A 13719-nucleotide genomic window follows, 5' to 3' on the forward strand; every position below is an offset into this window, starting at 1 on the left:
CCTAAACCCCTATCACCTTCCGCGACCTGTAGGGAACTTGGCATTTGGGGCTGCAAATCCCCCTGGTCCAGTGTCAAATGCCGTTATTGCGCTCTTTAGGCCGTGGAGTTAGTTGGGTGATCCTCTGGATCAGTTGTTCCATCGTCGGGACGACGATGAAGTCGATGGGGGTAGAATGTAGCAGGATGGGCCTTTAATTAGTGCTGCAGTACCGGCCCATCACGGTTGGTTGCGCTGTCTATAAAGGTGAGTGGTTGTGCACTGGGAGCCCTCTTGCCTTGAAGCTCCAGACTGCCCCGCCTCCTGTTATCACCGCACCTGGCCGCCTCACCTGGTCGCCTTTTGTTAGCTGGGTCGTGCAGCTCGCCGTTGTTTGGTATGTAGTAGTTGTTTGCGTCTGTGTATCTTCTAAACTTTGCACAAGTCCTCAACACTGGCTTCCATCCCTCAGGCAGTTCCGGGTCTTCCTTCTCCCGTATCGGCCCCAATTGTAGGGCATGCGAGTGTTTTCCTCCTCTGCCGGTTGCAGCGGGGAGCGATCAGCTGATCGATCGAGTTGCACGTAATTGTGCTGCTCGATGCAAGCGATCTCCTTCCTCCCCTTTGATGTTCATTCAACTCCTGACGGTATGTGGATAAGATGACGTTAACTCAAGTTACCACAGTTGTTGTTCAGCTTCTAGAACAAATGTATTTTTTCTATGGCAGGGTTGACGTGTGTGTGGGCGGTTTCTGCCAGCACGTTTTTCCCCCCCCTCTTCACGCTGCTGTTGGCCGGCTGCTGTTTTGCCCACTGGCTTATATAGCCAACACATCCATCCTACTCTGCATCTCCTACTGTGCTGTACCTACCACCGAGTATGGTGACTGCTGCCTCATCCTCAGTCTCATCTTAATCTATTCAGTTAACCGACTTCTAACTGATCTTATTGATGATATTATTTGTGTTTTGTGGTTTGCTTTGCATGTTTTTGGTTTAATTCGTTTTCTTAGTTATTTTGGTTTGGCTTAATTGCTTTACCTATTTATTTGGATTTATCAGTTTGGATAAATCTCCATTACTTTTGATTTAATTTCTTTGTTAGTTTTCTTTTGTTTGCATTTATTGAGTTTATTTGCCCTCCCTTATTTGTATTTTGTGTTGTGTGTGTTTGTGTGTGTGTTCGCTTTAGTGTGGTTGGGTGAACATATTTTATTGCGAAGTCATGTTTAAAGATTGTATATATTAATTAAAAGGAATTGAAATTGTATGTTGGACCCAGTCTCAAGCTTTCATTAGTAATGAACTTGTGTGCTTTAACTTTAAGGTTAATCTAACTCTCCAGGTGAAATTCCTGGGGTGGCGTTGCTGGCAATTTGTCACTAGTTCAACTAAAACTTCATCTTATTGAAGCCTTTAAACGTCGAATGCCACAGTAGCTTCCAGCGCAACATGGCGCCGTACTAACGGGTGCCTGTCGTAGCAGCTCCTGGTACTACTGTCGGTTTTTTTGTGTTTTTATAACGTTTGCGATTTGTTTTTTATATTTATTTTTGCACTGCTCTGTGCATCTCCGTCCCGCACAATGACGAGATGCTTTTGAAATTTATTGGACACTTTTTATAACTTTTAACCGCACTTCGGTCTCTTCGGATCACTGGGAGAATGCCTGCAACACACGCCGGCATTGTTTACACCCGCGACCAGCTGATCGCCCTGAGGCACACTACCCTCTTGGCCGGAGAGAGACCCACCATCCCGGAGGAACTAAAGAGGAGACGGCGGGGCTGCAGAGCGGGGCTTAAACGGAGGAAGGAGAAGAGGAAGTTTAAGCCCTTCATCCCTGCAGTAATCACTGGAAACGTGAGGTCGCTGGCAAATAAAGTGGACGAACTGGAAGCGCTCATCAGGACACAGAGGGAGTACAGGGAGTCCAGTATTGTGTGTCTCACGGAAACGTGGTTGCACGAGCAGATACCGGACTCCAACGTCACCATTCCTGGCTTCCAGACGGTTCGAGCCGACAGAGACACCATCGCGACCGGCAAGAAGAAAGGAGGGGGACTCGCCGTGCTCGTGAACAACAGGTGGTGTCACCCCGGGCACGTCACCGTTAAACATCGTGTCTGCAGCCCGGACATCGAGCTCGTCGCCGTCGGACTTCGTCCATATTATTTGCCGAGGGAGTTTACCAGTGTTTTCGCCATCAATGTTTACATTCCTCCATCTGGGAACGCAGAAGCAGCGTGTGACGTCATCCACACTGTGACTGCAGGATTACAGACACAACACCCCGGGGCCTTCATCATCATCACAGGTGACTTTAAACATGCTTCCCTCTCATCCACACTCCCAACCTTCTTCCAGTTTGTAAAATGTGCCACCCGGGAAAATAAGACTTTGGACCTATATGCAAATGTTAAGGATGCATACAGCTCCACTGCCCTGCCACCACTGGGCAGGTCAGACCACAACCTAGTCCTGCTCTCACCATCTTACAAGCCTGTGATTCAGCAGCACCCAGTCACAGTGAGGACAGTGAGGAAATGGTCTCATGAGGCCATGGAAACACTGCATGGGGCCCTGGAGGCCACAGACTGGGATGCTCTGTATGAGCCACATGGTGAGGACATTGATGGCCTGACTGACTGTGTCTCTGAGTACATTGGGTTCTGCATCGATAACACCATCCCCACTAAAGAGGTCCGCTGTTACCCAAATAACAAGCCGTGGGTTACAAGCGACCTGAAGGCCCTTCTCAATGAGAAGAAGAGGGCCTTTAGATCACGGGACAGAGCAGAACTCAAACGGGTTCAAAGGGAGCTCAAGCGCAGCATCAGGGAGAGCAAGGACAACTTCAGAAGAAAACTGGAGCACAAACTGGAGGAAAACAACACCAGGGACGTCTGGAGTGGTATGAAGGAGATCACTGGTTTCAAGAGGAGAGATGGGGGAGCAGCTGGGGATGAACGACGTGCGAATGAGCTGAACACGTTCTTCAATAGGTTCAACTCCAACCCCCCAGCCCCCAGCGGACCATCCACTGCCTCCACTGACTCTACGACTGCCTCTACTGCGTCTCTGAGCAACAACCCCCCACCTCCCCCCACCACCCCAGTCACCATCTCCCCCCACCCCCCCGCTGGCCTTTACCACAGACCTTCTCACACCTCCCACCCCCAGGACATCCTCACATCCCCCACAGCCCCCCACCACCTCCTGCAACACAAACATCTCTGCACCACCCTCAAACCCATCGCTGACATCCCCCACCCCCCAGTCTGGACTCCACATCACAGCCAGCCAGGTGAGGAGAGAGCTGGAGAGGCTCAAACCGAGGAAAGCTGCGGGGCCGGACCGCATCAGCCCTCGTTTGCTGAAGGCCTGTTCCAGCCAGCTCTGTGGAGTTCTCCAGCACCTCTTCAACCTGAGCCTACACCTTCAGAGAGTGCCAGTGCTCTGGAAAACATCCTGCCTGGTCCCAGTGCCCAAAAAAGGACGTCCTGCTGCACTGGAGGACTACAGGCCGGTGGCACTGACCTCTCACATCATGAAGGTCATGGAAAGACTGGTCCTGGCCCACCTCAGACCGCTGGTGTGCCCATCACAAGACCCCCTGCAGTTTGCATATCAGCCCCATGTTGGGGTTGATGATGCAATCATCTACCTGCTGCAGAAGGCTTACTCCTCCCTGGACAGACCCAACACCTCAGTCCGGATCATGTTTTTCGACTTCTCCAGCGCCTTCAATACCATCCAGCCCACTGCTGAAGGCCAAACTGGAGGGCACGCAGGTGAGTGCTCCCCTCATCGCTTGGGTCGATGACTATCTGACGGGCAGACCACAGTTTGTGAGATTACAGAACTGTGTGTCTGATCATCTGATCAGTAACATCGGGGCCCCCCAGGGAACTGTGCTGTCCCCTTTCCTCTTCACCACATACACTGCTGACTTTAAGCACTGCACAGAGACGTGTCATCTGCAGAAGTTCTCTGATGACACGGCCATTGTGGGGTGTGTTGAGGGCGGAGGGGAGGCTGAGTACAGGGACCTGGTTGACCGCTTTGTGAAGTGGTGTGGGGAGAACCGCATGCAGCTCAACGTGGCGAAGACGAGGGAGATGGTGGTGGATTTCAGGAGGACCAAGCCCCTGCCCTCTCCTGTCTGCATCGGTGGGACGGCTGTGGAGGTGGTCCCTGCTTACAAGTACCTGGGTGTCACACTAGACAATAAACTGGACTGGTCCACCAACACAGAGGCCGTCTACAAGAAGGGCCTGAGCCGGCTTTATTTCCTGAGGAGGCTCAGGTCCTTCAACGTCTGCAACAAGATGCTGCAGATGTTTTATAAGTCTGTTGTGGCGAGCACCATCTTCTTTGCTGTGGTGTCCTGGGGTGCGGGCATCAAGGCTAAGGACGCCAACAAACTGAAAAAACTGATTAGGAAGGCAGAGTCTGTGGTTGGCTCTAAGCTTGTCACCCTGGAGGAGGTGGTGGAGGACAGGATGCTGGCAAAACTGCTGGCAATCATGGACAATCCCTCTCACCCCCTCCACAAAACACTAGACAAGCTAAGGAGCAGCTTCAGCCACAGACTCATTCAACCCCGCTGCTCTAAGGAACGATACAGGAAATCGTTCCTCCCAACCGCAATAAGACTATACAACTCATCTACCTCTGTCAGAGCCACCATCACAGAACTGCACTAAATATACCTGTCTCAATTCATCATTTTATACAATAATATTGTCTTTTGCACACTCTGTCTACATATTCTTACACTCACAGTATATTATATTATCTATTGTATCGCCAAATACTTATATTTATACCCGTACTATATATCATATATTATATCATACTCTTTGTATATTCTTTGTATATATAAGTCTATATACACATATTTTATTTATACATGTGTACATGTTATTAATATTATATTTTACTATTATTATTATTATATATACTGTTGCTGCTATTATTACTATATACTGCTATTATATTGGTATAATTACTATCATATATAAATATATATTATATACTATATATACTGTACTATTTTTGATATACTGTCTAACAATAACATTACCATCATATCATCAGTACTATTACCATCATCTGCCACTGCACCTTATCTACCTATTTTATCTTGTGTTTCTGTTTTTATTCTTTCTACCGCAATATTTTATATTTTATATTTTATTCTATTGTATTGTATTTTATTGTATTCAAATGTACCGGCTGCTATGACGACTTAATTTCCCCTCGGGATGAATAAAGTAATCTATCTATCTATCTATCTATCTATCTAGATGCATCACTTACTGTTGAGAGGTGCTGGCACAGCTCGGCGAAGACTGCAGCAGAGTGTGGCTTCTGCACGGCCCTCTTGAAAACGAGCTCAACCATTTCCTGCAACTGCTCCGCTATGGAGCCAGAACAGTCTCAAAAGGATTAAATGCACACAGAAATGAATACATGCGCAAAAAAGATCCACAAATACATTTTCAACGCCGCTGGCTCAACACACTTGTCACACTAATCAGCGGCGTTGTCCGGCTGACTGTGGCTGGTTAGAGCACTTCATGTGTGTACGGTCACATACGGTTATAACGAACTTTGATAACGGGGATAGCGGGCTAGCCACCATGCTAACTGCGGTGGGAACAGCGCCAAAACCCGCTGACTTAATCCCAAGGCTCTCATGACACTGTTTCTCAAACACCGTCAGGTTAGAAGCAAACACTTGGTAGTAGTTAGTATCGGGTGTCCGTGCTGACTGTGTGTGGAAGCTGGGGGGGAAGCTAGCTGCCTCCGTGTAGCTTCAAGCTGTTGCAGCTGTTGAATTAGCAACGCAGTTTGGAAACAAGACCGGGGAACCGCTGCGTTAAGACACGATAACATAAGCACTTTGACCCGCTGGGTGTCACTTTATTTCAGCAAAACTGTCGCGTCATCAACAGCCCTTTTCTGTTGTCATCGTTCACTGTGTGTGAGGAGCCGGGGATCAGCGTCTACTAATTCTATGTCTATTGGCTGGCGGGCTAAAAACCTCCAGGCTGCCTGCGGGCGTTTTAATGACGTCGTGTAATGGCACTCACGTGATTGGCTGTACAGGAGTGAGACATCTGATTGGCTACAGACGATCCCCTCTTAGAAAAAATGCATTCGTGAAACAGAGTCGCGTCAGGGGAGTCTCAAAAGTCTCAAAAGTCTCACACACAAATGCAGCGAGGTTTACAAATTAAAAGCACTTTGTAAATGCAGGTCCAACAGTTTATATATGAATGTAACAAGCTCCAAATATGTATTTGATGAAGATTGCAAATACTTTTACATGCATATATTTGTGAATTTTTTTTCTATTTGTGTGTGCATCGGAAATATGTTTATGAATCTTATATTTTACATGTGAATTTTTTTTACTTATATATGGAATGAAACATTTGTGTGTGCATTGAAAATGTATTTGTGGATCTTTTTTGTGCATGTATTCATTTCTGTGTGCATTTAATCCTTTTGAGACTGTTCTGGCTCCATACTCCTCACCGTCCAACTCCTCGTGACTCAGATCCGTCATGAAAGCTTGAAAGTTTTCGGTGAAGCAGCTGACGGACTTCTTCCTCATCTCTCCCAGCAGAAGAGGAGCTGGCTTGCAAGTTAATTCCACGCTTTTATTTTGTTTTGGGATCATGTTGATTCCAATAAATCGAAGTTGTCTTCAAGGCAAATCCAAAGAAACAAGTTCCGGTGCAAGAAACAAGTTCAGGAGCAAGAAACAAGTTCAGGAGCAAGAAACAAGTTCAGGAGCAGGAAACAAGTTCCGGTGCAACCAGCCAATAGTGAGAAGACAACTGAGTGAAAAATGAAAACTGACGTTTAAGTAACGACAGACTTCAAAGGTATAAGGCTGTTGCCTTGGTGACCTGCAGTGACATACGTCAAAGGAACAAAGCCTGATAACGTAAAAAATAATAATACAGAAAATGCTTCTTTTTTTTTAAATGTAAAAGAAGTTTCATTAAATTCAAACTTAATAACGGTTTGAGTGAAAAATCCTAGAAGACGTTTCTGAAACTTAAAAAATAAATTATATTCAGAAGTGTTACAAAAAGGCTATCATACGCTAATAAGGAATGATAATGAGCTCTTTAAGGTATGAAAAAAACTGCGCGCGCACATCCTGCGGCGCACATAAATAAAAAATAAATACAATTAAATCAAATTAATAAAAAAACTGTGCGCGCACATCCTGCGGCGCACATAAATAAAAAATATATTTAAAAATAAAACATAAAAAATAAAAACAATTGTATCAAATTAATAAAAAAAGTGTGCACATTCTAAATAAAAAAGCATGAAATGGCGTACGCCAAAGCTAATTCCGATTTACAAAACCATGCGCACGCAAAACCTCAACTCCAAATCCGCCCTCCACAGCCCCAATTTCTACTATAAATGGTCAATGCAAAGCACGTCACGAATATTAAATTATGAATCCGACCAATGGGTTTCCACCGTGAGTCCTGACCGAGGCACGGCATCAAGCTATGTGAAGAGGAAGTGAAACTTTCTGACACTGACATCGAGTTGTTTGTTAGTGAGGTGGAGGTGAAGAGCGACTTTATGGGACAGCAGTGATGTCACTAATAAAGAAAATACACTGATACTCTGCCGCTGCTGCTGTGTATAACACAATGTGGGAGATCAGAAATCGCTGAACCCTCGCTTCCTCCTCCTCATCCTTCCATTCGCATGCACAAATCGTGCAGAACCCCGCATCGGTGTCACGGCAGTATTTATCCATTTAGAGCATCTGACCGATTCCCTCACATCAGTGGATCCAGTCTCTCAGCACGTGTCACCAAGTACGACATGAAGTGTTGTGAACTCAGTCTGTTGATATCAATCCTCTTCCGCTCCTCTCCTCTGAAGCAGAAGGAGCAGACACCAACACGCGCGGCTAGACCCGCTACGTCTTCCTCTGTATCTGACGCGTTGATGATGAAATGAAACAACTAACCTAAAACGACTTCTATAACAAATGTTATAACTTAGTCACACTTTAAAAGTATGACTAAGATATACGTGAGGAAGTGTCTGCTTAACCTCTGATATTAAAATGTTGAAGCCACAGTTTATGTGATTGAAGCGTTTATTTGTTTAACACAAGTCTGAGTAGATTTTCTCCCATGTATTTTCAACCCTAACTTCATAAACACTTGTATAGACATCATATATCAGAGACTTTATTTCTTCTCAACCTCTAATCTCAGATTCCTGTGTTCTGCAGCTTCTTCTGAATCAAGAGGAACGAGAGCTGTTTGTGGGACTCGTCTCCAAGAGGACAGGAAGAGACATTCAGAAGAAATCTGTCTCAATCAACCTTGTAGACTTTGAGTGGAGTTTCATATAGGTCAGTGAGAGCTCTCTCCCTAGGTCATTTGTCAATTTGTCTCTTTAATTTTGTACATGTAATCATATTGTTCTTCTCCTGTCCACTAAATATTAATCAATTCATTTCCAAATATGGGTATGCTTCCTTTCCATGTACACAAAAGGGAACATGCTCCCTTGTCCAAGGGCACGTAATCCAATGTAGGATTTGATCTCTTTATTTCTCTCTGTTAGAAATTAGGATCAGTTATTGGATGTATTTACTTCATGAATGTCACTTGTTGATCTTCCATGTAATCAAGTTGCAGAGCTTGTGTTGTTGAATTAATAGTTTTAAAGAGATTCGTCTGATAGAGGCAGTCTTATTTGACCAGGACCATTCAAAATGAATAAAGAAAGGAATATTTCATGTTGTTTTTAATTATCACGTGTTATACATTCTCTTTGTGGGATTAATGTTTTGTCCTGATACTTGCATCATTTCTCCAAGTGTTTTACAAGGTTCATTTGTTTTATCAAATGTAATGAACAGACTGATAACTGTCATGTTCTGAAATCTACATCAGTAATGGACAACTTTGTTTCTAACAACAAAAAAACAGCAAGTATTTCAGTAGCTGCATTTCATACCGTAATCATTCAGTATACGTTGTTCAGAATATCACATCAACACATGGAACCAAGGTTTTGGTAAAGATGAGTTTAATTTATAGGAACTGACTGTCATCATGCTGCTATTACATTAAATTAATAAGACCGTGTCCTCGCCGCCGGTCTACGGGGAGTATAAAGTGAGCGGACGGACGGAAGTTGCATCCGCGCAGGAGTCAGGACATCAGCTTCATGCAGCTCGTCCAGGGCCTGATGTCGGCATGTGGCGGAATGTGCACCGCTGTTATAACGACCGATGTAAACTCCCTCGGGATGTAATAAGGTCGGCATCTGATCACGAGCTGCTCCAGGTCCGGAGAACAGCCCGAAGAAATAATCTCCACATCTGAGCACCACACATTGTTCTCCATGCAGCAGACACCTCCTCCCTTGCTCTTCCCAGAGTGTGTTGTCCGGTCCTGACGCTGAATGGAGACCCCCTCGGGAACCATGGCGGAGTCCGGGATCGAGGGGTCGAGCCAAGTCTCCGTGAAAACCATCACGTTACAAAAAGTCAGACTGCGGTTCAGAACTGTTCCTTGTAAAGTGTCTTAAGATCTTCTTGTTGATGTTCCAGCCCGATTTGGGGGGTGGGTATCAACTGAGTTGAACCCATGTTTTCTCCTGGATTACAGAAGAGGGCCTATAGTTTTTCGTATGACTGAAGATTACAGCGCTCATTTATACGCTGGCTCGCAACAAACAATTTGCGTCCTCACCTGCTGCGGCCACGCTGCACTTACTCACACACACAGAAACGGCAGTGGAGAGAGAGAGAGAGGGCGAGAGGGAGCGCTACGGTGTCCCTAAATAGATGTCGCCAAAGCCCTGCAGCCTATAAGAATCACTGTCCTGTCAGGTAAATTAAAATATCAGCAGAACGGGAAACGCGCCCGCACATCCTACGGGCGCGTCCTGCGGCGCATATCCTGGGGCGCACATAAATAAAAAAAAATATATAACAATTTAATTAAATCAAATGAATAAAAAAACTGTGCGCGCACATCCTGCGGCTGCCGCAAATCCTAAATAAAAAATAAAAAAATTAAATTAAATCAAATTTATATAAAAACTGCGCGCGCACATCCTACGGACGCGTGCTGCGGCGCATGTCCTGGGGCGCACATAAAAAAAAAATATATATATAATAATTTAATTAAATCAAAGTAATAAAAAAAAACTGTGCGCGCAAATCCTGCGGCGCACATAAATAAAGAATATATTTAAAAATAAAAACCATAAAAATGTAATTTATCAAATTAATAAACAAACTGTGCGCGCACATCCTGCGGGCGGTGCACATTCTAAATAAAAAAGCATGAAATTGAGTACGCCAAAGCTAATTCCGATTTATAAAACCATGCACACGCAAAACCTCAACTCCAAATCCGCCCTCCACCCCCCCAATTTCTACTATAAACGGTCAATGCAAAGCACGTCACGAATATTAAATTATGAATCCGACCAATGGGTTTCCACCGTGAGTCCTGACCGAGGCACGGCATCAAGCGATGTGAAGAGGAAGTGAAACTTTCTGACACTGACATCGAGTTGTTTGTTAGTGAGGTGGATGTGAAGAGCGACTTTATAGGACAGCAGTGATGTCACTAATAAAGAAAATACACTGATACTCTGCCGCTGCTGCTGTGGATAACACAATGTGTGAGATCAGAAATCGCTGAACCCTCGCTTCCTCCTCATCCTTCCATTCGCATGCACAAATCGTGCAGAACCCCGCATCGGTGTCACGGCAGTATTTATCCATTTAGAGCATCGGACCGATTCCCTCACATCAGTGGATCCTTGCCTCCACTCTGGGATATTATTTGGAAAGTTTCTACATTTCTTGTTAGTGATCTCCTGTGCGCTCTATGCGCTCTGCGCTGGGTGGCTCTGCGCGCTGGGTCGCTATTACATATGTAGCGGGTCAGTTCTTAATAAAGTTTTATACTTTTAGCAGTGTCATTTTCCCCGCTCTGGATGTGTTAATTAACCTGACAGGACGGCAACTCCTATAGGCTGCAAGGAGGCGGAGGAGTTTATTTAGGGACACCTTAGCACTCTCCCTTGTCCTCTCTCTCTCTCTCCCCACTGCCGGTCCTGTGGGTGTGTGCGGAAGTTTAGCGTGAGCGCAGCACGTGTGGTCGCAATTGTTTGTCGCAGTAAGTTGCTGGAAGTTATATAATGTTAACGGCGATCACAGAGAAAGTGTCCGCAAATTGTAACTGAAGTTTGTCCTTAGAGCCCAGCGTGAAGCTGTGTCTGTGTGCGACTGTGACGGCGTCACCGTGGATGCACGCTGTCCCTGCTTTATTTTAATGAATTAAAAGTATGAGATAAGGATGTGTTTTTATGTTTGTAAATGTTTTTAAATATTATAAATGTGTTTAAATTGTGTGACCTAACTATAACATGTTTGTTTTATAGGGCTGCCTCCAGCTAAATAGTTACGGTCACGGTTTTTTCCCACTTTAGATTTTATTTAGATTATTTGGTTTGATTATTTGTTTCTTTGTGTTTTGTTTTGTTCTATTGCAAGGTGCAATATATATGGTTGACTGGGACTGTGCAATTCAGCGGTAGTGACTTGAATGGTGGTGAATTATTGGCTCCATAAAGTAGAGGCCCTCTTTTGTCATTTTGTTGTTGTATATCGTTTGCAGTGATTTTCTTAAAGTGTGTTGTGTTTGGTTTTTAATGCATGATATTTCAGCATTGTACAATTGGGTCTGGAGCCTCTAATTTCTCTCTATTTTAAACTGTCATTTATATCAAGTCCAGGCCAGCCTTTCCAACCTTTGCACATGTCACTTTACTGTTTGAGCAGTCTGTTTTAAATCATTTGCATTTATTAAATAAATTGTATTTTGTATTGATATCTCAGCCTCCCGTCCCGTCTTATTCTGGATACTTGTTGAACCGAATTGACATTAACTGTCATCTCTGAACCATTTTTAATCACTACACATGCTTGCATTGTTACGATTCTTAAAGTGTGCTATGGTTGTTTAATGTATGATATATTAATGTAATGAACCGACTGATAACTGTCATGCTCTGAAATCTACATCAGTAATGGACAACAAAACCAGTATTAGTATTTCAGTAGCTGCATTTCATTTACCGTAATCATTCAGTATACGTTGTTCAGAATATCACATCAACACAGGGAACCAAGGTTTTGGTAAAGAGGAGTTTAATTTATAGGAACTGACTGTCATCATGCTGCTATTACCTTAAATTACATTGTACAGTATTTGGGATTATGTTGAATTTTATTTAAAACAATAATAAACAGACAAGTTAATTTACATGACAATTGTTTACAGTGCGGAAGTTACACTGTAACAGACTGCGTCACACTCGCGCTGTGGGTTTTATGCGGTGTCCTCGCCGCCGGTCTACGGGGAGTATAAAGCGAGCGCACGGACGGAAGTTGCATCCGCGCAGGACATCAGCTCCTGTGGGAACACACGAGCAAAGCGGAAGCGCATTGCTCCGCGCCCGTCAGCCCGTGATTCTGCTTTCTCCGCTGGTTGTGTATGCTCCGTTCAATGAAGGGGTTCGGGGTAAATGATGATCTTCATAGCATTTAATCATGTTCGGGGAAACACTCGGGGATATTGAAACTCCAGGAGAACCGCAGGGAACTCTAAAGTACGGGACACATATTTTAACATTTAAATATAATATGTCATTAATATCGTTTAAAATCATTTCCCAGTGTGTTTCCCCGAACTATGCCCCGAAACCATCGGTGCCGAACGCGATCGCAGCCGAAGTGAACAGCGCCACTGAGTTACATGGGGGCGGGCGTGAATGTTACGGGGTCAATTCTGAATAAAGTTTTATAGTTTTGGCAGTATTATTTTCCCCGTTCTGCTGATGTTTTAATTTACCTGACAGGACGGTGATTCCTATAGGCTGCGGGAAGTCGGCGCAGTCTATTTAGGGACACCGTAGCTCTTCCCTTCTCCCCCTCTCTTATTGTGTCCGTGACATTAAGTTAAGTTGTCTTTTCCTGTTTTAGTAATTGTTCTCAAGACAATAAGGACGGGGTGGGTCCCTGCTTTATTTGAATGAATTAAAGGTATGACATAATGATGTGTTTAATGTTTGTAAATGTTTTTGAAACATTTTGATAAACTGGTTCAAATTGTATGACCTAAATACAACATGTTTGTTTCTGTTGAGTTGTGTTGCACTATTGCTGCAGCTACCGTTGCATTCGGAGGAAAGAATAAATGATGGCGTTATCTTTAGCCGTTGTTGGCGTATTTATTAACAGGCTGCTGACACATCAGTCTCACGGTCAGAGCTACTTTAACTGACACACTAACATATAGCAGGTTGGCTCTTATAGCCTGTACCTTGGCGCCATCCTGTGGCGTAACCATATATACATATTACAATACAGCATTACATATACATCTGAGTACATAATGAATATATCTCAACACCCCCACTTGTACTCAGGTTGCTATACTTCAAGCAAAAGAAACACAGGAAAACAGAATGAATGTGAACCTCTGTCATACACATATCAATCTCCAAAAAGAGCATTTGCAAACTTCTTCAGTTTCAACTTATTTACAGGTTTTGTCATTACATCAGCAACCATGTCATCAGTAGAACAATACATCAAAATCACCCTTCCCTCAATCACAGTTGACCTGATAAAGTGGTACTTT

General features: G+C 44.2%; 1 long non-coding RNA gene across 1 annotated transcript; it reads left to right on the forward strand.

The window, feature by feature from the left end:
- The first annotated feature begins 305 nt into the window (after window positions 1–305).
- Window positions 306–1120, forward strand: LOC128436305 (uncharacterized). The gene is made up of 3 exons (XR_008338005.1): window positions 306–376; window positions 452–627; window positions 709–1120. It is a non-coding gene; the product is annotated as an uncharacterized LOC128436305 (long non-coding RNA).
- Window positions 1121–13719: the final 12599 nt, after the last annotated feature.

This window comes from Pleuronectes platessa, unplaced genomic scaffold (assembly GCF_947347685.1).
Source record: "Pleuronectes platessa unplaced genomic scaffold, fPlePla1.1 scaffold_70, whole genome shotgun sequence".
Classification (NCBI taxonomy): domain Eukaryota; kingdom Metazoa; phylum Chordata; class Actinopteri; order Pleuronectiformes; family Pleuronectidae; genus Pleuronectes; species Pleuronectes platessa.